This window comes from Oncorhynchus gorbuscha, linkage group LG02 (genome assembly GCF_021184085.1).
Source record: "Oncorhynchus gorbuscha isolate QuinsamMale2020 ecotype Even-year linkage group LG02, OgorEven_v1.0, whole genome shotgun sequence".
Lineage (NCBI taxonomy): Eukaryota > Metazoa > Chordata > Actinopteri > Salmoniformes > Salmonidae > Oncorhynchus > Oncorhynchus gorbuscha.
Window position 1 is genome coordinate 4,461,331 of NC_060174.1, and position 25,850 is coordinate 4,487,180.

Consider the following 25,850-nt stretch of genomic DNA (forward strand, 5'->3'; position numbering starts at 1 on the left):
TTTAACACTTTTTTTGGTTACTACATGATTCCATATGTTTTATTTCATAGCTGTGATGTCTTCACTATTATTCTACAATGTAGAAAATAGTAAAAATAGAACCCTTGAATGAGTACATGTTCCTTATCCCCTTACACTGTGTATAAGACAGTAGTTTTGGAATTGTTAGTTAGATTACTTGTTGGTTATCACTGCATTGTCGGAACTAGAAGCACAAGCATTTCGCTACACTCGCATTTAACATCTGCTAACCATGTGTATGTGACAAATACAATTTGATTTGATTTGATTTGAGTAGGTGTGTCTAAACTTGACTGGTACTATTTTTTTTTTATATACATTTTTTTATCAGTAGATTTTTGAGATGACTAATGAAAAGCGCTATACAAATTAAATGTATTATTATAACGTAAGAATAGAGAAAACCATACGTAGCATATTTTCTGTCATGTTTTCTGAGATGTTGGTGTGAGCAGACAGTAGGCCTTTAGTATTATAAAAAGAGTTGCTGCCCCCTAGTGGGAAAACGGAGAACACTAAACTGCACAAAACCTTGGAACACCTGTCTGTCTGTGAGAGAGAGAGAGAAACTGCACAGCAAGATTGATTCAATCAAACACACGTACCAAAAGGTAGAAAAGCTAAGCACTGTTAGTGAATTGACTGTATGCAGCAAATAACAGCATCGGTCATGTGGGATGGATAAGCTACCCAGTTCATTTAGTCATGTGGGATGGATAAGCTACCCAGTTCATTTAGTCATGTGGGATGGACTAGCTACCCAGTTCATTTAGTCATGTGGGATGGACTAGCTACCCAGTTCATTTAGTCATGTGGGATGGATAAGCTACCCAGTTCATTTAGTCATGTGGGATGGATAAGCTACCCAGTTCATTTAGTCATGTGGGATGGATAAGCTACCCAGTTCATTTAGTCATGTGGGATGGATAAGCTACCCAGTTCATTTAGTCATGTGGGATGGACTAGCTACCCAGTTCATTTAGTCATGTGGGATGGACTAGCTACCCAGTTCATTTAGTCATGTGGGATGGATAAGCTACCCAGTTCATTTAGTCATGTGGGATGGATAAGCTACCCAGTTCATTTAGTCATGTGGGATGGATAAGCTACCCAGTTCATTTAGTCATGTGGGATGGATAAGCTACCCAGTTCATTTAGTCATGTGGGATGGACTAGCTACCCAGTTCATTTAGTCATGTGGGATGGACTAGCTACCCAGTTCATTTAGTCATGTGGGATGGATAAGCTACCCAGTTCATTTAGTCATGTGGGATGGACTAGCTACCCAGTTCATTTAGTCATGTGGGATGGATAAGCTACCCAGTTCATTTAGTCATGTGGGATGGATAAGCTACCCAGTTCATTTAGTCATGTGGGATGGACTAGCTACCCAGTTCATTTAGTCATGTGGGATGGACTAGCTACCCAGTTCATTTAGTCATGTGAGATGGATAAGCTACCCAGTTCATTTAGTCATGTGGGATGGACTAGCTACCCAGTTCATTTAGTCATGTGGGATGGATAAGCTACCCAGTTCATTTAGTCATGTGGGATGGACTAGCTACCCAGTTCATTTAGTCACGTGGGATGGATAAGCTACCCAGTTCATTTAGTCGTGTGGGATGGACTAGCTACCCAGTTCATTTAGTCATGTGGGATGGACTAGCTACCCAGTTCATTTAGTCGTGTGGGATGGACTAGCTACCCAGTTCATTTAGTCATGTGGGATGGACTAGCTACCCAGTTCATTTAGTCATGTGGGATGGACTAGCTACCCAGTTCATTTAGTCATGTGGGATGGACTAGCTACCCAGTTCATTTAGTCGTGTGGGATGGACTAGCTACCCAGTTCATTTAGTCATGTGGGATGGACTAGCTACCCAGTTCATTTAGTCATGTGGGATGGACTAGCTACCCAGTTCATTTAGTCATGTGGGATGGACTAGCTACCCAGTTCATTTAGTCATGTGGGATGGACTAGCTACCCAGTTCATGGACTAGCTACCCAGTTCATTTAGTCATGTGGGATGGACTAGCTACCCAGTTCATATTATTTAGTCATGTGGGATGGACTAGCTACCCAGTTCACTCAGTCATGTGGGATGGACTAGCTACCCAGTTCACTCAGTCATGTGGGATGGACTAGCTACCCAGTTCATATTATTTAGTCATGTGGGATGGACTAGCTACCCAGTTCATTTAGTCATGTGGGATGGACTAGCTACCCAGTTCATTTAGTCATGTGGGATGGACTAGCTACCCAGTTCATTTAGTCATGTGGGATGGACTAGCTACCCAGTTCATTTAGTCATGTGGGATGGAGTAGCTACCCAGTTCATTTAGTCATGTGGGATGGACTAGCTACCCAGTTCATTTAGTCATGTGGGATGGACTAGCTACCCAGTCCACTCAGTCATGTGGGATGGACTAGCTACCCAGTCCATTTAGTCATGTGGGATGGACTAGCTACCCAGTCCACTCAGTCATGTAGCTGGACTAGCTACCCAGTCCACTCAGTCATGTAGCTGGACAAGCTACCCAGTCCACTCAGTCATGTAGCTGGACAAGCTACCCAGTCCACTCAGTCATGTAGCTGGACAAGCTACCCAGTCCACTCAGTCATGTAGCTGGACAAGCTACCCAGTCCACTCAGTCATGTAGCTGGACAAGCTACCCAGTCCACTCAGTCATGTAGCTGGACAAACTACCCAGTCCACTCAGTCATGTAGCTGGACAAGCTACCCAGTCCACTCAGTCATGTAGCTGGACTAGCTACCCAGTCCACTCAGTCATGTAGCTGGACTAGCTACCCAGTCCACTCAGTCATGTAGCTGGACAAGCTACCCAGTCACTATGAAAGTAGGTCTATAGTGTGACTAGATGACAGATCAACATGGGGATGAATGAGTGAGGTGGTTAGTAGCAGGTGAACAGGTATGTAGCAGGTGAACAGGTATGTAGCAGGTGAACAGGTATGTAGCAGGTGAATAGGTATGTAGCAGGTGAACAGGTATGTAGCAGGTGAACAGGTATGTAGCAGGTGAACAGGTGGACCCCATGATAAGACTGGAATGGACCACACGTGGACTTACTTCTGGTTTCATGGACGGGGGCACCAGGGTTTGGGAAGGTGGCGGCAGCAAGCTGGAGAATGGGTGCAGTGCCAGGGTGATGGTCTGATGGTGAGAGGACAGTTGGATAGAGGGAGGGCGAGAGAGAGAGAGAGAGAGAGAGAGAGAGAGAGAGAGAGAGAGAGAGAGAGAGAGAGAGAGAGAGAGAGAGAGAGAGAGAGAGAGAGAGAGAGAGGGAGGAACAGACGGAGGATGAGAGAGAAGGAGGTAAGGAGAGAGGGGTTGGAGAGAGAGGGAGGGACGGATGGACGGAGAATGAGAGGGGGAGGGAGGTAGGGAGAGAGAGAGAGAGGGAGAGAGAGAGAGAGGGAGAGAGAGGAGAGAGAGGGAGGAACAGACGGAGGATGAGAGAAAGGGAGGTAGGGAGAGAGGAAGGGTTGGAGAGAGAGGGAGGGACGGATTGACGGAGAATGAGAGAGAAGGTGGTAGGGAGAGAGGAAGGGTTGGAGAGAGAGGGAGGGACGGACGGACAGACAATGAGAGAGGGAGGGAGGTAGGGAGAGAGGAAGGGTAGGAGAGAGAGGGAGGGACGGACGGACAGACAATGAGAGAGGGAGGGAGGTAGGGAGAGAGGAAGGGTAGGAGAGCGAGAGACGGACAGGGTGAGAAAGGGAGGGAGAGAAAGGAGGGTTGGAGAGAGAGGGAGACAGAGAGAGATTGAGGTGAATAAGGGGCTGGGTAAATGGCTGGTGGTGAATGGTATCATTGAAGCAGAAGCCACAAGACAATGATGTGCAGTATGAGGACACAGCCACAAGATGGCCACAGTGTACATACAACTAACACACCTGGTCGTCTAGGTCTCATTAAGGAACTCCCCTCACCTGGTTGTCCAGGTCTCAGTAAGGAACTCCCCTCACCTGGTTGTCTCAGTAAGGAACTCCCCTCACCTGGTTGTCTCAGTAAGGAACTCCCCTCACCTGGTTGTCTCAGTAAGAAACTCCCCTCACCTGGTTGTCTCAGTAAGGAACTCCCCTCACCTGGTTGTCTCAGTAAGGAACTCCCCTCACCTGGTTCTAGGTCTCAGTAAGGAACTCCCCTCACCTGGTCGTCTAGGTCTCAGTAAGGAACTCCCCTCACCTGGTCGTCTAGGTCTCAGTAAGGAACTCCCCTCACCTGGTCGTCTAGGTCTCAGTAAGGAACTCCCCTCACCTGGTCGTCTAGGTCTCAGTAAGGAACTCCCCTCACCTGGTTGTCTAGGTCTCAGTAAGGAACTCCCATCACCTGGTTGTCTAGGTCTCAGTAAGGAACTCCCCTCACCTGGTTGTCTAGGTCTCAGTAAGGAACTCCCCTCACCTGGTTGTCTAGGTCTCAGTAAGGAACTCCCCTCACCTGGTTGTCTAGGTCTCAGTAAGGAACTCCCCTCACCTGGTTGTCTCAGTAAGGAACTCCCCTCACCTGGTTGTCTCAGTAAGGAACTCCCCTCACCTGGTTGTCTAGGTCTCAGTAAGGAACTCCCCTCACCTGATTGTCTCAGTAAGGAACTCCCCTCACCTGGTTGTCTCAGTAAGAAACTCCCCTCACCTGGTTGTCTAGTTCTCAGTAAGGAACTCCCCTCACCTGGTTGTCTCAGTAAGGAACTCCCCTCACCTGGTTCTCTAGGTCTCAGTAAGGAACCCCTCACCTGGTTGTCTCAGTAAGGAACTCCCCTCACCTGGTTGTCTCAGTAAGAAACTCCCCTCACCTGGTTGTCTCAGTAAGAAACTCCCCTCACCTGGTTGTCTCAGTAAGAAACTCCCCTCACCTGGTTGTCTCAGTAAGAAACTCCCCTCACCTGGTTGTCTCAGTAAGAAACTCCCCTCACCTGGTTGTCTCAGTAAGAAACTCCCCTCACCTGGTTGTCTCAGTAAGAAACTCCCCTCACCTGGTTGTCTCAGTAAGAAACTCCCCTCACCTGGTTGTCTAGGTCTCAGTAAGGAACTCCCCTCACCTGGTTGTCTAGGTCTCAGTAAGGAACTCCCCTCACCTGGTTGTCTAGGTCTCAGTAAGGAACTCCCCTCACCTGGTTGTCTAGGTCTCAGTAAGGAACTCCCCTCACCTGGTTCTCTAGGTCTCAATAAGGAACTCCAATCACCTGGTTGTCTAGGTCTCAATAAGGAACTCCCCTCACCTGGTTGTCTAGGTCTCAGTAAGGAACTCCCCTCACCTGGTCGTCTAGGTCTCAATAAGGAACTCCCCTCACCTGGTTGTCTCAGTAAGGAACTCCCCTCACCTGGTTGTCTCAGTAAGGAACTCCCTCACCTGGAACTCCCCTCACCTGTCGTCTAGATCTCAGTAAGGAACTCCCCTCACCTGGTCGTCTAGGTCTCAGTAAGGAACTCCCCTCACCTGGTCGTCTAGGTCTCAGTAAGGAACTCCCCTCACCTGGTTGTCTAGGTCTCAGTAAGGAACTCCCCTCACCTGGTTGTCTAGGTCTTAGTAAGGAACTCCCCTCACCTGGTTGTCTAGGTCTCAGTAAGGAACTCCCCTCACCTGGTCGTCTAGGTCTCAGTAAGGAACTCCCCTCACCTGGTTGTCTCCGTAAGGAACTCCCCTCACCTGGTCATCTAGGTCTCAGTAAGGAAAAACCAAAGAACTGCAGACACTCGGCCCTCTATAGAACGAGTTTGACACCTCTGGTCTAATAGAATGAATGGAAATGGTGGTGTGGATAGACATTTATGGATTAAAGTGGAAAATAATGGTGATAGAATACTCCATCCAAACCAAAAAAAGTTAATAAACTTTTGAAGTAGGTAGGTTTTTCATTCATCCCCAATATGTATTGAAAAGTGACTCTGTCAACTCTCCTATTGGACAATACATTTACCCACCAGTACCCTGGATCAGCTGCCTCTCTACCACCAGTACCCTGGATCAGCTGCCTCTCTACCACCAGTACCCTGGATCAGCTGCCTCTCTACCACCAGTACCCTGGATCAGCTGCCTCTCTACCACCAGTACCCTGGATCAGCTGCCTCTCTACCACCAGTACCCTGGATCAGCTGCCTCTCTACCACCAGTACCCTGGATCAGCTGCCTCTCTACCACCAGTACCCTGGATCAGCTGCCTCTCTACCACCAGTACCCTGGATCAGCTGCCTCTCTACCACCAGTACCCTGGATCAGCTGCCTCTCTACCACCAGTACCCTGGATCAGCTGCCTCTCTACCACCAGTACCCTGGATCAGCTGCCCTCTACCACCAGTACCCTGGATCAGCTGCCTCTCTACCACCAGTACCCTGGATCAGCTGCCTCTCTACCACCAGTACCCTGGATCAGCTGCCTCTCTACCACCAGTACCCTGGATCAGCTGCCTCTCTACCACCAGTACCCTGGATCAGCTGCCTCTCTACCACCAGTATCCTGGATCAGCTGCCTCTCTACCACCAGTACCCTGGATCAGCTGCCTCTCTACCACCAGTACCCTGAAATCAGCTGCCTCTCTACCACCAGTACCCTGAAACCAGCTGCCTCTCTACCACCAGTACCCTGGATCAGCTGCCTCTCTACCACCAGTACCCTGGATCAGCTGCCTCTCTACCACCAGTACCCTGGATCAGCTGCCTCTCTACCACCAGTACCCTGGATCAGCTGCCTCTCTACCACCAGTACCCTGGATCAGCTGCCTCTCTACCACCAGTACCCTGAAATCAGCTGCCTCTCTACCACCAGTACCCTGGATCAGCTGCCTCTCTACCACCAGTACCCTGGATCAGCTGCCTCTCTACCACCAGTACCCTGAAATCAACTGCCTCTCTACCACCAGTACCCTGGATCAGCTGCCTCTCTTACAGTCATGCACACATGACTGTAAGTCGCTTTGGATAAAAGCGTCTGCTAAATGGCATATATTACCACCAGTACCCTGGATCAGCTGCCTCTCTACCACCAGTACCCTGGATCAGCTGCCTCTCTACCACCAGTACCCTGGATCAGCTGCCTCTCTACCAGGCAGGAAAATTGGAAGTGTTTTTGTTAGAGCCACCATTGTACTGTCTGACTAAAATCACTACACTGACCCCTGCTGGAGTCTAAATTGTAAAATAACTAATTGATTCCTCGCGTCTGCTGTCAAATCAAATGTTACTTATCACATGCGCCAAATCACAATATCAAAGAAACATGCAACAGTTACAGTTCATATTAGGAAATCAGTCAATTTACATTTTATTTTTTTATTTTACTAGGCAAGTCAGTTAAGAACAAATTCTTATTTTCAATGAAGGCCTAGGAACAGTGGGACAGATTTGTACCTCGTCAGCTCGGGGATTCGAACTTGCAACCTTTCGGTTACTAGTCCAACGCTCTAACCACTAGGCTACCCTGCCGCCCCATGAATTCATTCGGCCCTAATCTATGGATTTCACATGACTGGGAATACAGATATACATCTGTTGGTCACAGATACTTAAAAACAAAGTAGGGGCATGGATCAGAAAACCAGTCAGTATCTGGTGTGGATCAGAAAACCAGTCAGTATCTGGTGTGATCAGAGAACCAAGTCAGTATCTGGTGTGGATCAGAACACCAGTCAGTATCTGGTGTGGATCAGAAAACCAGTCAGTATCTGGTGTGACCACCATGTGCTTCATGCAGCACAACACATCTCCTTCCCATAGAGTTGATCAGACTGCTGATTGTGGCCATGTGGAATGTTGTCCCGCTCCTCTTCAATGGATGTGTGAAGATGCTGAATATTGGAGGGAACTGGAACACGCTGTCGCTCTGCTCGGACCTCATCCAAGAGGTTTTGAGTAGAACGTGAGAAGAGAGGAGTATTTCCTGATCCGAATGGTTCATAACTAGACTAGTACTACTAACACAAAATCAGGATATCAGAGAGCACCCTGGCTCCTCCCTCCTAGCAGCAGATATTACTACAATAGAGAATTGTACTACTACCCCAAATCCACCATCTCATCTCAGATATGTTTAGAGGACAAGACAAATGGACCGTAAACCCATTGGGCCAGACGGACCGTAAACCCACCAGACGGACTGTAAACCCACCGGGCCAGACGGACCGTAAACACACCGGCCAGACGGACGTTAAACCCACCGGCCCAGACGGACCTTAAACCCACCGGCCCAGACGGACCTTAAACCCACCGGCCCAGACGGACCTTAAACCCACCGGCCCAGACGGACGTTAAACCCACCGGCCCAGACGGACGTTAAACCCACCGGCCCAGACGGACGTTAAACCCACCGGCCCAGACGGACGTTAAACCCACCGGCCCAGACGGACGTTAAACCCACCGGCCCAGACGGTGAAAGTAGTGCCCTACTTCTGAGCAGGACCCATAGGACTGGTAGAAAGTAGTGCACTACGCAGGGAATAGATTGCCATTTAAGGACCTGGATGCCACAGTAATCCTGTCTTGTTTATCCCAAACGTCAGACACCAGTTTAGCTAATGAGATGATTCCCCATCACAGACATTATCTTGTTTGGTGGAGGAATGCAGCTCAGTAGATCAGGCTGTCGGGAGGAGGAAGAGGAAATGGAGGAAGAGAGACAGACAGACAGACATATGACCATGTCCCATTATACCAGAACCCTCCCTGAAGCTATAAAGACAGCACCAAGCTGGACTTGGCATCCACAGCTTTAGGTCCCCACCTAATACAGTTGAAGTTGGAAGTTTACATTCACTTAGGTTGGAGTCATTTTTCAAACCACTCCACAAATTTCTTGCTAACAAACAGTAGTTTTGGCAAGTCGGTTAGGACATCTACTTTGTGCATGACAAGTCATTTCCCCAACAATTGTTTACAGACAGATAATTTCACTTATAATTAACTGTATCACAATTCCAGTGGGTCAGAAATGTACATACACTTACTTAGTTGACTGTGCTTGACATAATGGGAAAATAAAAAAAGAAATCAGCCAAGACCTCAGAAAACAATTGTAGACCTCCACAAGTCTGGTTCATCCTTGGGAGCAATTTCCAAACGCCTGAAGGTACCACGTTCATCTGTACAACCAATAGTACGCAAGTATAAACACCATGGGACCAAGCAGCCGTCATACCGCTCAGGAAGGAGACGCGTTCTGTCTCCTAGAGATGAACGTACTTGACAATGATGTGCAGTATGAGGACACAGCCACAAGATGGCCACAGTGTACATACAACTAACACACCTGGTCGTCTAGGTCTCATTAAGGAACTCCCCTCACCTGGTTGTCCAGGTCTCAGTAAGGAACTCCCCTCACCTGGTTGTCTCAGTAAGGAACTCCCCTCACCTGGTTGTCTCAGTAAGGAACTCCCCTCACCTGGTTGTCTCAGTAAGAAACTCCCCTCACCTGGTTGTCTCAGTAAGGAACTCCCCTCACCTGGTTGTCTCAGTAAGGAACTCCCCTCACCTGGTCGTCTAGGTCTCAGTAAGGAACTCCCCTCACCTGGTCGTCTAGGTCTCAGTAAGGAACTCCCCTCACCTGGTCGTCTAGGTCTCAGTAAGGAACTCCCCTCACCTGGTCGTCTAGGTCTCAGTAAGGAACTCCCCTCACCTGGTCGTCTAGGTCTCAGTAAGGAACTCCCCTCACCTGGTTGTCTAGGTCTCAGTAAGGAACTCCCATCACCTGGTTGTCTAGGTCTCAGTAAGGAACTCCCCTCACCTGGTTGTCTAGGTCTCAGTAAGGAACTCCCTCACCTGGTTGTCTAGGTCTCAGTAAGGAACTCCCTCACCTGGTTGTCTAGGTCTCAGTAAGGAACTCCCTCACCTGGTTGTCTCAGTAAGGAACTCCCCTCACCTGGTTGTCTCAGTAAGGAACTCCCCTCACCTGGTTGTCTAGGTCTCAGTAAGGAACTCCCCTCACCTGATTGTCTCAGTAAGGAACTCCCCTCACCTGGTTGTCTCAGTAAGAAACTCCCCTCACCTGGTTGTCTAGTTCTCAGTAAGGAACTCCCCTCACCTGGTTGTCTCAGTAAGGAACTCCCCTCACCTGGTTCTCTAGGTCTCAGTAAGGAACCCCTCACCTGGTTGTCTCAGTAAGGAACTCCCCTCACCTGGTTGTCTCAGTAAGAAACTCCCCTCACCTGGTTGTCTCAGTAAGAAACTCCCCTCACCTGGTTGTCTCAGTAAGAAACTCCCCTCACCTGGTTGTCTCAGTAAGAAACTCCCCTCACCTGGTTGTCTCAGTAAGAAACTCCCCTCACCTGGTTGTCTCAGTAAGAAACTCCCTCACCTGGTTGTCTCAGTAAGAAACTCCCCTCACCTGGTTGTCTCAGTAAGAAACTCCCTCACCTGGTTGTCTAGGTCTCAGTAAGGAACTCCCCTCACCTGGTTGTCTAGGTCTCAGTAAGGAACTCCCCTCACCTGGTTGTCTAGGTCTCAGTAAGGAACTCCCCTCACCTGGTTGTCTAGGTCTCAGTAAGGAACTCCCCTCACCTGGTTCTCTAGGTCTCAATAAGGAACTCCAATCACCTGGTTGTCTAGGTCTCAATAAGGAACTCCCCTCACCTGGTTGTCTAGGTCTCAGTAAGGAACTCCCCTCACCTGGTCGTCTAGGTCTCAATAAGGAACTCCCCTCACCTGGTTGTCTCAGTAAGGAACTCCCCTCACCTGGTTGTCTCAGTAAGGAACTCCCCTCACCTGGTTGTCTCAATAAGGAACTCCCCTCACCTGGTCGTCTAGATCTCAGTAAGGAACTCCCCTCACCTGGTCGTCTAGGTCTCAGTAAGGAACTCCCCTCACCTGGTCGTCTAGGTCTCAGTAAGGAACTCCCCTCACCTGGTTGTCTAGGTCTCAGTAAGGAACTCCCCTCACCTGGTTGTCTAGGTCTTAGTAAGGAACTCCCCTCACCTGGTTGTCTAGGTCTCAGTAAGGAACTCCCCTCACCTGGTCGTCTAGGTCTCAGTAAGGAACTCCCCTCACCTGGTTGTCTCCGTAAGGAACTCCCCTCACCTGGTCATCTAGGTCTCAGTAAGGAAAAACCAAAGAACTGCAGACACTCGGCCCTCTATAGAACGAGTTTGACACCTCTGGTCTAATAGAATGAATGGAAATGGTGGTGTGGATAGACATTTATGGATTAAAGTGGAAAATAATGGTGATAGAATACTCCATCCAAACCAAAAAAGTTAATAAACTTTTGAAGTAGGTAGGTTTTTCATTCATCCCCAATATGTATTGAAAAGTGACTCTGTCAACTCTCCTATTGGACAATACATTTACCCACCAGTACCCTGGATCAGCTGCCTCTCTACCACCAGTACCCTGGATCAGCTGCCTCTCTACCACCAGTACCCTGGATCAGCTGCCTCTCTACCACCAGTACCCTGGATCAGCTGCCTCTCTACCACCAGTACCCTGGATCAGCTGCCTCTCTACCACCAGTACCCTGGATCAGCTGCCTCTCTACCACCAGTACCCTGGATCAGCTGCCTCTCTACCACCAGTACCCTGGATCAGCTGCCTCTCTACCACCAGTACCCTGGATCAGCTGCCTCTCTACCACCAGTACCCTGGATCAGCTGCCTCTCTACCACCAGTACCCTGGATCAGCTGCCTCTACCACCAGTACCCTGGATCAGCTGCCTCTCTACCACCAGTACCCTGGATCAGCTGCCTCTCTACCACCAGTACCCTGGATCAGCTGCCTCTCTACCACCAGTACCCTGGATCAGCTGCCTCTCTACCACCAGTACCCTGGATCAGCTGCCTCTCTACCACCAGTACCCTGGATCAGCTGCCTCTCTACCACCAGTATCCTGGATCAGCTGCCTCTCTACCACCAGTACCCTGAAATCAGCTGCCTCTCTACCACCAGTACCCTGAAATCAGCTGCCTCTCTACCACCAGTACCCTGGAAACCAGCTGCCTCTCTACCACCAGTACCCTGGATCAGCTGCCTCTACCACCAGTACCCTGGATCAGCTGCCTCTCTACCACCAGTACCCTGGATCAGCTGCCTCTCTACCACCAGTACCCTGGATCAGCTGCCTCTCTACCACCAGTACCCTGAAATCAGCTGCCTCTCTACCACCAGTACCCTGAAATCAGCTGCCTCTCTACCACCAGTACCCTGGATCAGCTGCCTCTCTACCACCAGTACCCTGGATCAGCTGCCTCTCTACCACCAGTACCCTGAAATCAACTGCCTCTCTACCACCAGTACCCTGGATCAGCTGCCTCTCTTACAGTCATGCACACATGACTGTAAGTCGCTTTGGATAAAAGCGTCTGCTAAATGGCATATATTACCACCAGTACCCTGGATCAGCTGCCTCTCTACCACCAGTACCCTGGATCAGCTGCCTCTCTACCACCAGTACCCTGGATCAGCTGCCTCTCTACCAGGCAGGAAAATTGGAAGTGTTTTTGTTAGAGCCACCATTGTACTGTCTGACTAAAATCACTACACTGACCCCTGCTGGAGTCTAAATTGTAAAATAACTAATTGATTCCTCGCGTCTGCTGTCAAATCAAATGTTACTTATCACATGCGCCAAATCACAATATCAAAGAAACATGCAACAGTTACAGTTCATATTAGGAAATCAGTCAATTTACATTTTATTTTTTATTTTACTAGGCAAGTCAGTTAAGAACAAATTCTTATTTTCAATGAAGGCCTAGGAACAGTGGGACAGATTTGTACCTCGTCAGCTCGGGGATTCGAACTTGCAACCTTTCGGTTACTAGTCCAACGCTCTAACCACTAGGCTACCCTGCCGCCCCATGAATTCATTCGGCCCTAATCTATGGATTTCACATGACTGGGAATACAGATATACATCTGTTGGTCACAGATACTTAAAAACAAAGTAGGGGCATGGATCAGAAAACCAGTCAGTATCTGGTGTGGATCAGAAAACCAGTCAGTATCTGGTGTGATCAGAGAACCAAGTCAGTATCTGGTGTGGATCAGAACACCAGTCAGTATCTGGTGTGGATCAGAAAACCAGTCAGTATCTGGTGTGACCACCATGTGCTTCATGCAGCACAACACATCTCCTTCCCATAGAGTTGATCAGACTGCTGATTGTGGCCATGTGGAATGTTGTCCCGCTCCTCTTCAATGGATGTGTGAAGATGCTGAATATTGGAGGGAACTGGAACACGCTGTCGCTCTGCTCGGACCTCATCCAAGAGGTTTTGAGTAGAACGTGAGAAGAGAGGAGTATTTCCTGATCCGAATGGTTCATAACTAGACTAGTACTACTAACACAAAATCAGGATATCAGAGAGCACCCTGGCTCCTCCCTCCTAGCAGCAGATATTACTACAATAGAGAATTGTACTACTACCCCAAATCCACCATCTCATCTCAGATATGTTTAGAGGACAAGACAAATGGACCGTAAACCCATTGGGCCAGACGGACCGTAAACCCACCAGACGGACTGTAAACCCACCGGGCCAGACGGACCGTAAAACACACCGGCCAGACGGACGTTAAACCCCCCAGACGGCCCACCGGCCCAGACGGACCTTAAACCCACCGGCCCAGACGGACCTTAAACCCACCGGCCCAGACGGACCTTAAACCCACCGGCCCAGACGGACGTTAAACCCACCGGCCCAGACGGACGTTAAACCCACCGGCCCAGACGGACGTTAAACCCACCGGCCCAGACGGACGTTAAACCCACCGGCCCAGACGGACGTTAAACCCACCGGCCCAGACGGACCGTAAACCCACCGGCCCAGACGGACCGTAAACCCACCGGCCCAGACGGACCGTAAACCCACCGGCCCAGACGGACCGTAAACCCACCGGGCCAGACGGACCGTAAACCCACCGGGCCAGACGGACGTTAAACCCACCGCCCAGACGGACGTTAAACCCACCGGCCCCGGGCCCAGACGGACGTTAAACCCACCGGCCCAGACGGACGTTAAACCCACCGGCCCAGACGGACCAGACGGACCGTAAACCCACCGGCCCAGACGGACCGTAAACCCACCGGCCCAGACGGACCGTAAAACCCCACGGCCCAGACGGACCGTAAACCCACCGGCCCAGACGGACCGTAAACCCACCGGCCCAGACGGACCGTAAACCCACCGGCCCAGACGGACCGTAAACCCACCGGGCCAGACGGACCGTAAACCCACCGGGCCAGACGGACCTTAAACCCACCGGGCCAGACGGACCGTAAACCCACCGGGCCAGACGGACCGTAAACCCACCGGGCCAGACGGACCGTAAACCCACCGGGCCAGACGGACCTTAAACCCACCGGGCCAGACGGACCTTAAACCCACCGGGCCAGACGGACATTAAACCCACCGGGCCAGACGGACATTAAACCCACCGGCCAGACGGACCGTAAACGCGACACAGAGGCTGCGTTCCAAATGGCACCTGATTCTCTATAGTGGACTGGTAGAAGGTAGTGCCCTACTTCTGATCAGGACCCATAGGACTGGTAGAAGGTAGTGCCCTACTTCTGATCAGGACCCATAGGACTGGTAGAAGGTAGTGGTCCTGTGTAGCTCAGTTGGTAGAGCATGGCGCTTGTAACGCCAGGGTAGTGGGTTCGATCCCCGGGACCACCCATACGTAGAATGTATGCACACATGACTGTAAGTCGCTTTGGATAAAAGCGTCTGCTAAATGGCATATATTATTATTATTATATTATTATTATTATTATTATATTATTATTATATTATATCATATATTACTTCTGATCAGGACCCATAGGACTGGTAGAAGGTAGTGCCCTACTTCTGAGCAGGACCCATAGGACTGGTAGAAGGTAGTGCCCTACTTCTGAGCAGGACCCATAGGACTGGTAGAATGTAGTGCCCTACTTCTGATCAGGACCCATAGGACTGGTAGAAAGTAGTGCCCTACTTCTGATCAGGACCCATAGGACTGGTAGAAGGTAGTGCCCTACTTCTGATCAGGACCCATAGGACTGGTAGAATGTAGTGCCCTACTTCTGATCAGGACCCATAGGACTGGTAGAAAGTAGTGCCCTACTTCTGATCAGGGCCCATAGGACTGGTAGAAGGTAGTGCCCTACTTCTGATCAGGACCCATAGGACTGGTAGAAAGTAGTGCCCTACTTCTGATCAGGACCCATAGGACTGGTAGAAGGTAGTGCCCTACTTCAGATCAGGACCCATAGGACTGGTAGAAAGTAGTGCCCTACTTCAGATCAGGACCCATAGGACTGGTAGAAAGTAGTGCCCTACTTCTGAGCAGGACCCATATGACTGGTAGAAAGTAGTGCCCTACTTCTGAGCAGGACCCATATGACTGGTAGAAAGTAGTGCCCTACTTCTGAGCAGGACCCATAGGACTGGTAGAAGGTAGTGCCCTACTTCTGAGCAGGACCCATAGGACTGGTAGAAAGTAGTGCCCTACTTCTGAGCAGGACCCATAGGACTGGTAGAAGGTAGTGCCCTACTTCTGAGCAGGACCCATAGGACTGGTAGAAAGTAGTGCCCTACTTCTGAGCAGGACCCATAGGACTGGTAGAAGGTAGTGCCCTACTTCAGATCAGGACCCATAGGACTGGTAGAAAGTAGTGCCCTACTTCTGAGCAGGACCCATAGGACTGGTAGAAAGTAGTGCCCTACTTCTGAGCAGGACCCATAGGACTGGTAGAAAGTAGTGCCCTACTTCTGAGCAGGACCCATATGACTGGTAGAAAGTAGTGCCCTACTTCTGAGCAGGACCCATAGGACTGGTAGAAAGTAGTGCACTACGCAGGGAATAGATTGCCATTTAAGGACCTGGATGCCACAGTAATCCTGTCTTGTTTATCCCAAACGTCAGACACCAGTTTAGCTAATGAGATGATTCCCCATCACAGACATTATCTTGTTTGGTGGAGGAATGCAGCTCAGTAGATCAGGCTGTCGGGAGGAGGAAGAGGAAATGGAGGAAGAGAGACAGACAGACAGACATATGACCATGTCCCATTATACCAGAACCCTCCCTGAAGCTATAAAGACAGCACCAAGCTGGACTTGGCATCCACAGCTTTAGGTCCCCACCTAATACAGTTGAAGTTGGAAGTTTACATTCACTTAGGTTGGAGTCATTTTTCAAACCACTCCACAAATTTCTTGCTAACAAACAGTAGTTTTGGCAAGTCGGTTAGGACATCTACTTTGTGCATGACAAGTCATTTCCCCAACAATTGTTTACAGACAGATAATTTCACTTATAATTAACTGTATCACAATTCCAGTGGGTCAGAAATGTACATACACTTACTTAGTTGACTGTGCTTGACATAATGGGAAAATAAAAAAAGAAATCAGCCAAGACCTCAGAAAACAATTGTAGACCTCCACAAGTCTGGTTCATCCTTGGGAGCAATTTCCAAACGCCTGAAGGTACCACGTTCATCTGTACAACCAATAGTACGCAAGTATAAACACCATGGGACCAAGCAGCCGTCATACCGCTCAGGAAGGAGACGCGTTCTGTCTCCTAGAGATGAACGTACTTTGGTGAAAAAATTGCAAATCAATCCCAGAACAACAGCAAAGGACCTTGGGAAGATGCTGGAGGAAACCGGTACTAAAGTATCTATATCCACAGTAAAATGAGTCCTATATTGACATAACCTGAAAGGCCGCTCAGCAAGGAAGAAGCCACTGCTCCAAAACTGCCATAAAAAAGCCAAACTGCGGTTTGCAACTGCACATGGGGACAAAGATCGTACTTTTTGGAGAAATGTCCTCTGGTCTGATGAAACAAAAATAGAACAGTTTGGCCATAATGACCATCGTTATGTTTGGAGGGAAAAGGGGGATGCTTGCAAGCCGAAGAACACCATCCCAACTGTGAAGTACAGGGGGTGGCAGCATCATGTTGTGCGGGTGCTTTGCTGCAGGAGGGACTGGTGCACTTCACAAAATAGATGGCCTCATGAGGAAGGAAAATTATGTGGATATATTGAAGCAACATCTCAAGATATCAGTCAGGAAGTTAAAGCTTAGTCGCAAATGGGTCTTCCAAATGGACAATGACCCCAAGGACAACAAAGTCAAGGTATTGGAGTGGCCATCACAAAGCCCTGACCTCAATCCTATAGACAATTTGTGGGCATAACTGAAAAGGTGTGTGCGAGCAAGGAGGCCTACAAACCTGACTCAGTTACACCAGCTCTGTCAGGAGGAATGGGACAAAATTCACCCAATTTATTGTGGGAAGCTTGTGGAAGGCTTCCCGAAACATTTGACCCAAATTAAACAATTTAAAGGCAATGCTACCAAATACTAATTGAGTGTATGTAAACTTCTGACTCACTGGGAATGTGATGAAAGAAATAAAAGCTGAAATAAATAATTCTCTCTACTATTATTCTGACATTTCACATTCTTCAAATAATGTGATGATTCTAACTGACCTTAGACAGGGATTGTTTTACTAGGATTACATGTCAGGAATTGTGAAAAATGTAGTTTAAATGTATTTGGCTTAGGTGTATGGGAACTTCCAACAGCCCCACCTAATATATCCCCGACACAAAGACAGTCCTAATCTTACCTGTATCAACATTGTGTCAGATCCTAATCACTAATGTGATGATTGTTAACTTGTATGCGACCATTAACCTATATACATTAACAGAGAAATCTACGCAAGAAAGTCCAAAGAGACGGGACTTAAAAAAGCCATGGTGGCGCAGGGGGCCTCCCAGGTGGCGCAGTGGTTAAGGGCGCTGTACTGCAGCGCCAGCTGTGCCACCAGAGACTCTGGGTTCGCGCCCAGGCTTTGTCGTAACCGGCCGCGACCGGGTGGTCCGTGGGGCGACGCACAATTGGCCTAGCGTCGTCCGGGTTAGGGAGGGTTTGGCCGGTAGGGATATCCTTGTCTCCTCACGCACCAGCGACTCCTGTGGCGGGCCGGGCGCAGTACGCGCTAACCAAGGTTGCCAGGTGCACAGAGTGTTTCCTCCAACACATTGGTGTCGCTGGCTTCCGGGTTGGATGCGCTGATGTTAAGAAGCAGTGCGGCTTGGTCGGGGTTGTGTATCGGAGGACGCATGACTTTCAACCTTCGTCTCTCCCAAGTACGGAAATTGTAGCGTTGAGACAAGATAGTAGCTACTAATAATTGGATACCACGAAATTGGGGAGAAAAAGGGGTAAAAAAAAAATATATAATAATAATAATAATGCCTGCCATGCAGCATAAAGGAGACTGACTGGGGCTGTATCAAGGAGTTAACAGCCAATGTCCTAAGGAGCTCTCCAAAACAACTTGTTCGACTGCTACTGCAGTGGATACCATGAGACATTACCAGATATCACAATGCTGTTGGATACGACACGATACTACTGGATACTATAAGACGTTACTGGATAAGAAATGACTGGAAACTACACTATGTTGCTGGATAAGAAGTGACTGTGTTTTTGTGTGCGTTGACATGTACATAGCTGCGCTGGTGTGTGTGTGTGTCTTACTGGTGACAGCACTGGCGTTGTTGGGTGTGTCAGCTCTCAGGTACTGGGTGGTCTGGGTGGACGGCTGGGACAGGCCCTGGGAACTGCCACTGTCTGAAACGCTGGAAGAGAGGAAGGGAGACAGAGATAACAACAGTACTCATGATGAAAGCAAGGAAGGAGGGGAGAGTGGGAGGAAGACAACTACACCTGCCACTTCACAAACATCATTATTAAAGGTAAACGCTGTCTCTGCTCCGCTCCTATTGGCCACCTAAACAGCTGCTCTGCTCCTATTGGCCACCTAAACACCTGCTCTGCTCCTATTGGCCACCTAAACACCTGCTCTGCTCCTATATTGGCCACCTAAACACCTGCTCTGCTCCTATTGGCCACCTAAACACCTGCTCTGCTCCTATTGGCCACCTAAACACCTGCTCTGCTCCTATTGGCCACCTAAACACCTGCTCTGCTCCTATTGGCCACCTAAACACCTGCTCTGCTCCTATTGGTCACCTAAACACCTGCTCTGCTCCTATTGGCCACCTAAACACCTGCTCTGCTCCTATTGGCATCGCCCTGGAGTAACCCTGTTGTGTCTAGACCATAGACTTAGTTAGACAACTCATCGTTCTATTACGACATTCAAATCACATGCAGGGCCATTGAGGACATCTCCAGTGTGAATAAGTCCATTTTTTCTTCCTCTTTAGTGTGTTTGATTCTTTAATGTGTTTGATTCTTTAGTGTGTTTGATTCTTTAATGTGTTTGATTCTTTAATGTGTTTGATTATTTAATGTGTTTGATTCTTTAATGTGTTTGATTCTTTAGTGTGTTTGATTCTTTAATGTGTTTGATTCTTTAATGCGTTTGATTCTTTAATGCGTTTGATTCTTTAATGCGTTTGATTTGTGTTTGATTCTTTAATGTGTTTGATTCTTCAATGTGTTTGATTCATTAATGTGTTTGATTCTTTAACTGTGTTTGATTCTTTAATGTGTTTGATTCTTTAATGTGTTTGATTCTTCAATGTGTTTGATTCTTCAATGTGTTTGATTCTTTAAAGTGGTTTTGATTCTTTAATGTGTTTGTGTTTGATTAATGTGTGTCTTTACATGAAGAAAACATGTTCACATTACCAGGTACATTGATAACGGGGTAAACCTACTCTACAAGTATGTATTAGGCTGTTGAATCCTATTCAACACATCCAACGTGAGTACATCTGTTGTTTAATACAGTAGGACAATACAGGTAGAGTACTGTAGATCAATACAGGTAGAGTACTGTAGATCAATACAGGTAGAGTACTGTAGATCAATACAGGTAGAGTACTGTAGATCAATACAGGTAGAGTACTGTAGATCAATACAGGTAGAGTACTGTAGATCAATACGGGTAGAGTACTGTAGATCAATACGGGTAGAGTACTGTAGATCAATACGGGTAGAGTACTGTAGATCAATACAGGTAGAGTACTGTAGATCAATACAGGTAGAGTACAGTAGATCAATACAGGTAGAGTACTGTAGATCAATACAGGTAGAGTACTGTAGATCAATACGGGTAGAGTACTGTAGATCAATACAGGTAGAGTACTGTAGATCAATACAGGTAGAGTACTGTAGATCAATACAGGTAGAGTACTGTAGATCAATACGGGTAGAGTACTGTAGATCAATACAGGTAGAGTACTGTAGATCAATACAGGTAGAGTACTGTAGATCAATACGGGTAGAGTACTGTAGATCAATACAGGTAGAGTACTGTAGATCAATACGGGTAGAGTACTGTAGATCAATACAGGTAGAGTACTGTAGATCAATACAGGTAGAGTACTGTAGATCAATACAGGTAGAGTACTGTAGATCAATACAGGTAGAGTACTGTAGATCAATACAGGTAGAGTACTGTAGATCAATACAGGTAGAGTACTGTAGATCAATACAGGTAGAGTACTGTAGATCAATACAGGTAGAGTACTGTAGATCAATACAGGTAGAGTACTGTAGATCAATACAGGTAGAGTACTGTAGATCAATACAGGTAGAGTACTGTAGATCAATACAGGTAGAGTACTCTAGATCAATACAGGTAGAGTACTGTAGATCAATACAGGTAGAGTACTGTAGATCAATACAGGTAGAGTACTGTAGATCAATACAGGTAGAATACTGTAGATCAATACAGGTAGAGTACTGTAGATCAATACAGGTAGAGTACTGTAGATCAATACAGGTAGAGTACTCTAGATCAATACAGGTAGAGTACTGTAGATCAATACAGGTAGAGTACTGTAGATCAATACAGGTAGAGTACTGTAGATCAATACAGGTAGAGTACTGTAGATCAATACAGGTAGAGTACTGTAGATCAATACAGGTAGAGTACTGTAGATCAATACAGGTAGAGTACTGTAGATCAATACAGGTAGAGTACTGTAACAGTAGTAGATCAATACAGGTAGAGTACTGTAGCAGTAGTAGATCTATACAGGTAGAGTACTGTAGATCAATACAGGTAGAGTACTGTAGCAGTAGTAGATCAATACAGGTAGAGTACTGTAGATCAATACAGGTAGAGTACTGTAGCAGTAGTAGATCAATACAGGTAGAGTACTGTAGATCAATACAGGTAGAGTACTGTAGATCAATACAGGTAGAGTACTGTAGATCAATACAGGTAGAGTACTGTAGATACATACAGGTAGAGTACTGTAGCAGTAGTAGATCAATACAGGTAGAGTACTGTAGATCAATACAGGTAGAGTACTCTAGATCAATATAGGTAGAGTACTCTAGATCAATACAGGTAGAGTACTGTAGATCAATACAGGTAGAGTACTGTAACAGTAGTAGATCAATACAGGTAGAGTACTGTAACAGTAGTAGATCAATACAGGTAGAGTACTGTAGATCAATACAGGTAGAGTACTCTAGATCAATACAGGTAGAGTACTCTAGATCAATACAGGTAGAGTACTCTAGATCAATACAGGTAGAATACTCTAGATCAATACAGGTAGAGTACTGTAGATCAATACAGGTAGAGTACTGTAGATCAATACAGGTAGAGTACTGTAGATCAATACAGGTAGAGTACTGTAGATCAATACAGGTAGAGTACTGTAGATCAATACAGGTAGAGTACTGTAGATCAATACTGGTAGAGTACTGTAGATCAATACAGGTAGAGTACTGTAACAGTAGTAGATCAATACAGCTAGAGTACTGTAACAGTAGTAGATCAATACAGGTAGAGTACTGTAGATCAATACAGGTAGAGTACTGTAGATCAATACAGGTAGAGTACTCTAGATCAATACAGGTAGAGTACTCTAGATCAATACAGGTAGAGTACTGTAGATCAATACAGGTAGAGTACTGTAGATCAATACAGGTAGAGTACTGTAGATCAATACAGGTAGAGTACTGTAGATCAATACAGGTAGAGTACTGTAGATCAATACAGGTAGAGTACTGTAACAGTAGTAGATCAATACAGGGAGAGTACTGTAGATCAATACAGGTAGAGTACTGTAGCAGTAGTAGATCAATACAGGGAGAGTACTGTAGATCAATACAGGTAGAGTACTGTAGCAGTAGTAGATCAATACAGGGAGAGTACTGTAGATCAATACAGGTAGAGTACTGTAGATCAATACAGGTAGAGTACTGTAGATCAATACAGGTAGAGTACTGTAGATCAATACAGGTAGAGTACTGTAACAGTAGTAGATCAATACAGGTAGAGTACTGTAGCAGTAGTAGATCAATACAGGTAGAGTACTGTAGCAGTAGTAGATCAATACAGGTAGAGTACTGTAGCAGTAGTAGATCTATACAGGGAGAGTACTGTAGATCAATACAGGTAGAGTACTGTAACAGTAGTAGATCAATACAGGTAGAGTACTGTAGATCAATACAGGTAGAGTACTGTAGATCAATACAGGTAGAGTACTGTAGATACATACAGGTAGAGTACTGTAGCAGTAGTAGATCAATACAGGTAGAGTACTTTAGATCAATACAGGTAGAGTACTGTAGATACATACAGGTAGAGTACTGTAACAGTAGTAGATCAATACAGGTAGAGTACTGTAGATCAATACAGGTAGAGTACTGTAGCAGTAGTAGATCAATACAGGGAGAGTACTGTAGATCAATACAGGTAGAGTACTGTAGATCAATACAGGTAGAGTACTGTAGATACATACAGGTAGAGTACTGTAACAGTAGTAGATCAATACAGGTAGAGTACTGTAACAGTAGTAGATCAATACAGGTAGAGTACTGTAGATCAATACAGGTAGAGTACTGTAGATCAATACAGGTAGAGTACTCTAGATCAATACAGGTAGAGTACTCTAGATCAATACAGGTAGAGTACTCTAGATCAATACAGGTAGAGTATTGTAGATCAATACAGGTAGAGTACTGTAGATCAATACAGGTAGAGTACTGTAGATCAATACAGGTAGAGTACTGTAGATCAATACAGGAGAGTACTGTAGAACAATACAGGTAGAGTACTGTAGATCAATACAGGTAGAGTACTCTAGATCAATACAGGTAGAGTACTACAGGGAGAGTACTCTAGATCAATACAGGTAGAGTACTGTAGATCAATACAGGTAGAGTACTCTAGATCAATACAGGTAGAGTACTCTAGATCAATACAGGTAGAGTACTCTAGATCAATACAGGTAGAGTACTGTAGATCAATACAGGTAGAGTACTGTAGATCAATACAGGTAGAGTACTGTAGATCAATACAGGTAGAGTACTGTAGATCAATACAGGTAGAGTACTGTAGATCAATACAGGTAGAGTACTGTAACAGTAGTAGATCAATACAGACAGAGTACTGTAGCAGTAGTAGATCTATACAGGAGAGTACTGTAGATCAATACAGGTAGAGTACTGTAGCAGTAGTAGATCAATACAGGAGAGTACTGTAGATCAATACAGGTAGAGTACTGTAGATCAATACAGGTAGAGTACTGTAGATCAATACAGGTAGAGTACTGTAGATCAATACAGGTAGAGTACTGTAACAGTAGTAGATCAATACAGGTAGAGTACTGTCCTTCATACAGCAGTAGTAGATCAATACAGGTAGAGTACTGTAGATCAATACAGGTAGAGTACTGTAGCAGTAGTAGATCAATACAGGTAGAGTACTGTAGCAGTAGTAGATCAATACAGGTAGAGTACTGTAGATCAATACAGGTAGAGTACTGTAGCAGTAGTAGATCAATACAGGGAGAGTACTGTAGATCAATACAGGTAGAGTACTGTAGATCAATACAGGTAGAGTACTGTAGCAGTAGTAGATCAATACAGGTAGAGTACTTTAGATCAATACAGGTAGAGTACTTTAGATCAATACAGGTAGAGTACTGTAGCAGTAGTAGATCAATACAGGTAGAGTACTTTAGATCAATACAGGTAGAGTACTTTAGATCAATACAGGTAGAGTACTGTAACAGTAGTAGATCAATACAGGTAGAGTACTGTAACAGTAGTAGATCAATACAGGTAGAGTACTGTAGATCAATACAGGTAGAGTACTGTAGCAGTAGTAGATCAATACAGGTAGAGTACTGTAACAGTAGTAGATCAATACAGGTAGAGTACTGTAGATCAATACAGGGAGAGTACTGTAGATCAATACAGGTAGAGTACTGTAGCAGTAGTAGATCAATACAGGGAGAGTACTGTAGATCAATACAGGTAGAGTACTGTAGATCAATACAGGTAGAGTACTGTAGCAGTAGTAGATCAATACAGGGAGAGTACTGTAGATCAATACAGGTAGAGTACTGTAGATCAATACAGGTAGAGTACTGTAGATACATACAGGTAGAGTACTGTAGCAGTAGTAGATCAATACAGGTAGAGTACTGTAGATCAATACAGGTAGAGACCTCTCTGGTCTACTTTAGATCAATACAGGTAGAGTACTGTAGATCAATACAGGTAGAGTACTGTAGCAGTAGTAGATCAATACAGGAGAGTACTGTAGATCAATACAGGTAGAGTACTGTAGATCAATACAGGTAGAGTACTGTAGATCATACAGGTAGAGTACTGTAACAGTAGTAGATCAATACAGGTAGAGTACTGTAGATACATACAGGTAGAGTACTGTAACAGTAGTAGATCAATACAGGTAGAGTACTGTAGATCAATACAGGTAGAGTATTGTAGATCAATACAGGTAGAGTACTGTAGATCAATACAGGTAGAGTACTGTAGATCAATACAGGTAGAGTACTGTAGATCAATACAGGTAGAGTACTGTAGATCAATACAGGTAGAGTACTCTAGATCAATACAGGTAGAGTATTGTAGATCAATACAGGTAGAGTACTGTAGATCAATACAGGTAGAGTACTGTAGATCAATACAGGTAGAGTACTGTAGATCAATACAGGTAGAGTACTGTAGATCAATACAGGTAGAGTACTGTAACAGTAGTAGATCAATACAGGTAGAGTACTGTAGATCAATACAGGTAGAGTACTGTAGATCAATACAGGTAGAGTACTGTAGATCAATACAGGTAGAGTACTCTAGATCAATACAGGTAGAGTACTCTAGATCAATACAGGTAGAGTACTCTAGATCAATACAGGTAGAGTATTGTAGATCAATACAGGTAGAGTACTGTAGATCAATACAGGTAGAGTACTGTAGAACAATACAGGTAGAGTACTGTAGCAGTAGTAGATCAATACAGGTAGAGTACTGTAGATCAATACAGGTAGAGTACTGTAGATCAATACAGGTAGAGTACTGTAGATCAATACAGGTAGAGTACTGTAGATCAATACAGGTAGAGTACTGTAGATCGATACAGGTAGAGTACTGTAGATCAATACAGGTAGAGTACTGTAGATCAATACAGGGAGAGTACTGTAGATCAATACAGGTAGAGTACTGTAGATCGATACAGGTAGAGTACTGTAGATCAATACAGGTAGAGTACTGTAGATCAATACAGGTAGAGTACTGTAGATCAATACAGGTAGAGTACTGTAGCAGTAGTAGATCAATACAGGTAGAGTACTGTAGATCAATACAGGTAGAGTACTGTAGATCAATACAGGTAGGTCTAATTCTCTCTCTGGTCTAATTCTCTCTCTGGTCGGGACCTACTGTCTGCTCGTCCTTCATACAAACAGAGAACCCCCTGGTCTAATTCTCTCTCTGGTCGGGACCTACTGTCTGCTCGTCCTTCATACAGACAGAGACCTCCCTGGTGTAATTCTCTCTCTGGTCTAATTCTCTCTCTGGTCGGGACCTACTGTCTGCTCATCCTTCATACAGACAGAGACCTCC

The 25,850-nt window shown here is 46.2% G+C and overlaps 1 pseudogene; it reads right to left on the reverse strand.

The window, feature by feature from the left end:
- The window catches only part of LOC123996400, a 165,312-nt pseudogene that overhangs the window by 69,427 nt on the left and 70,035 nt on the right, over window positions 1-25,850 (reverse strand).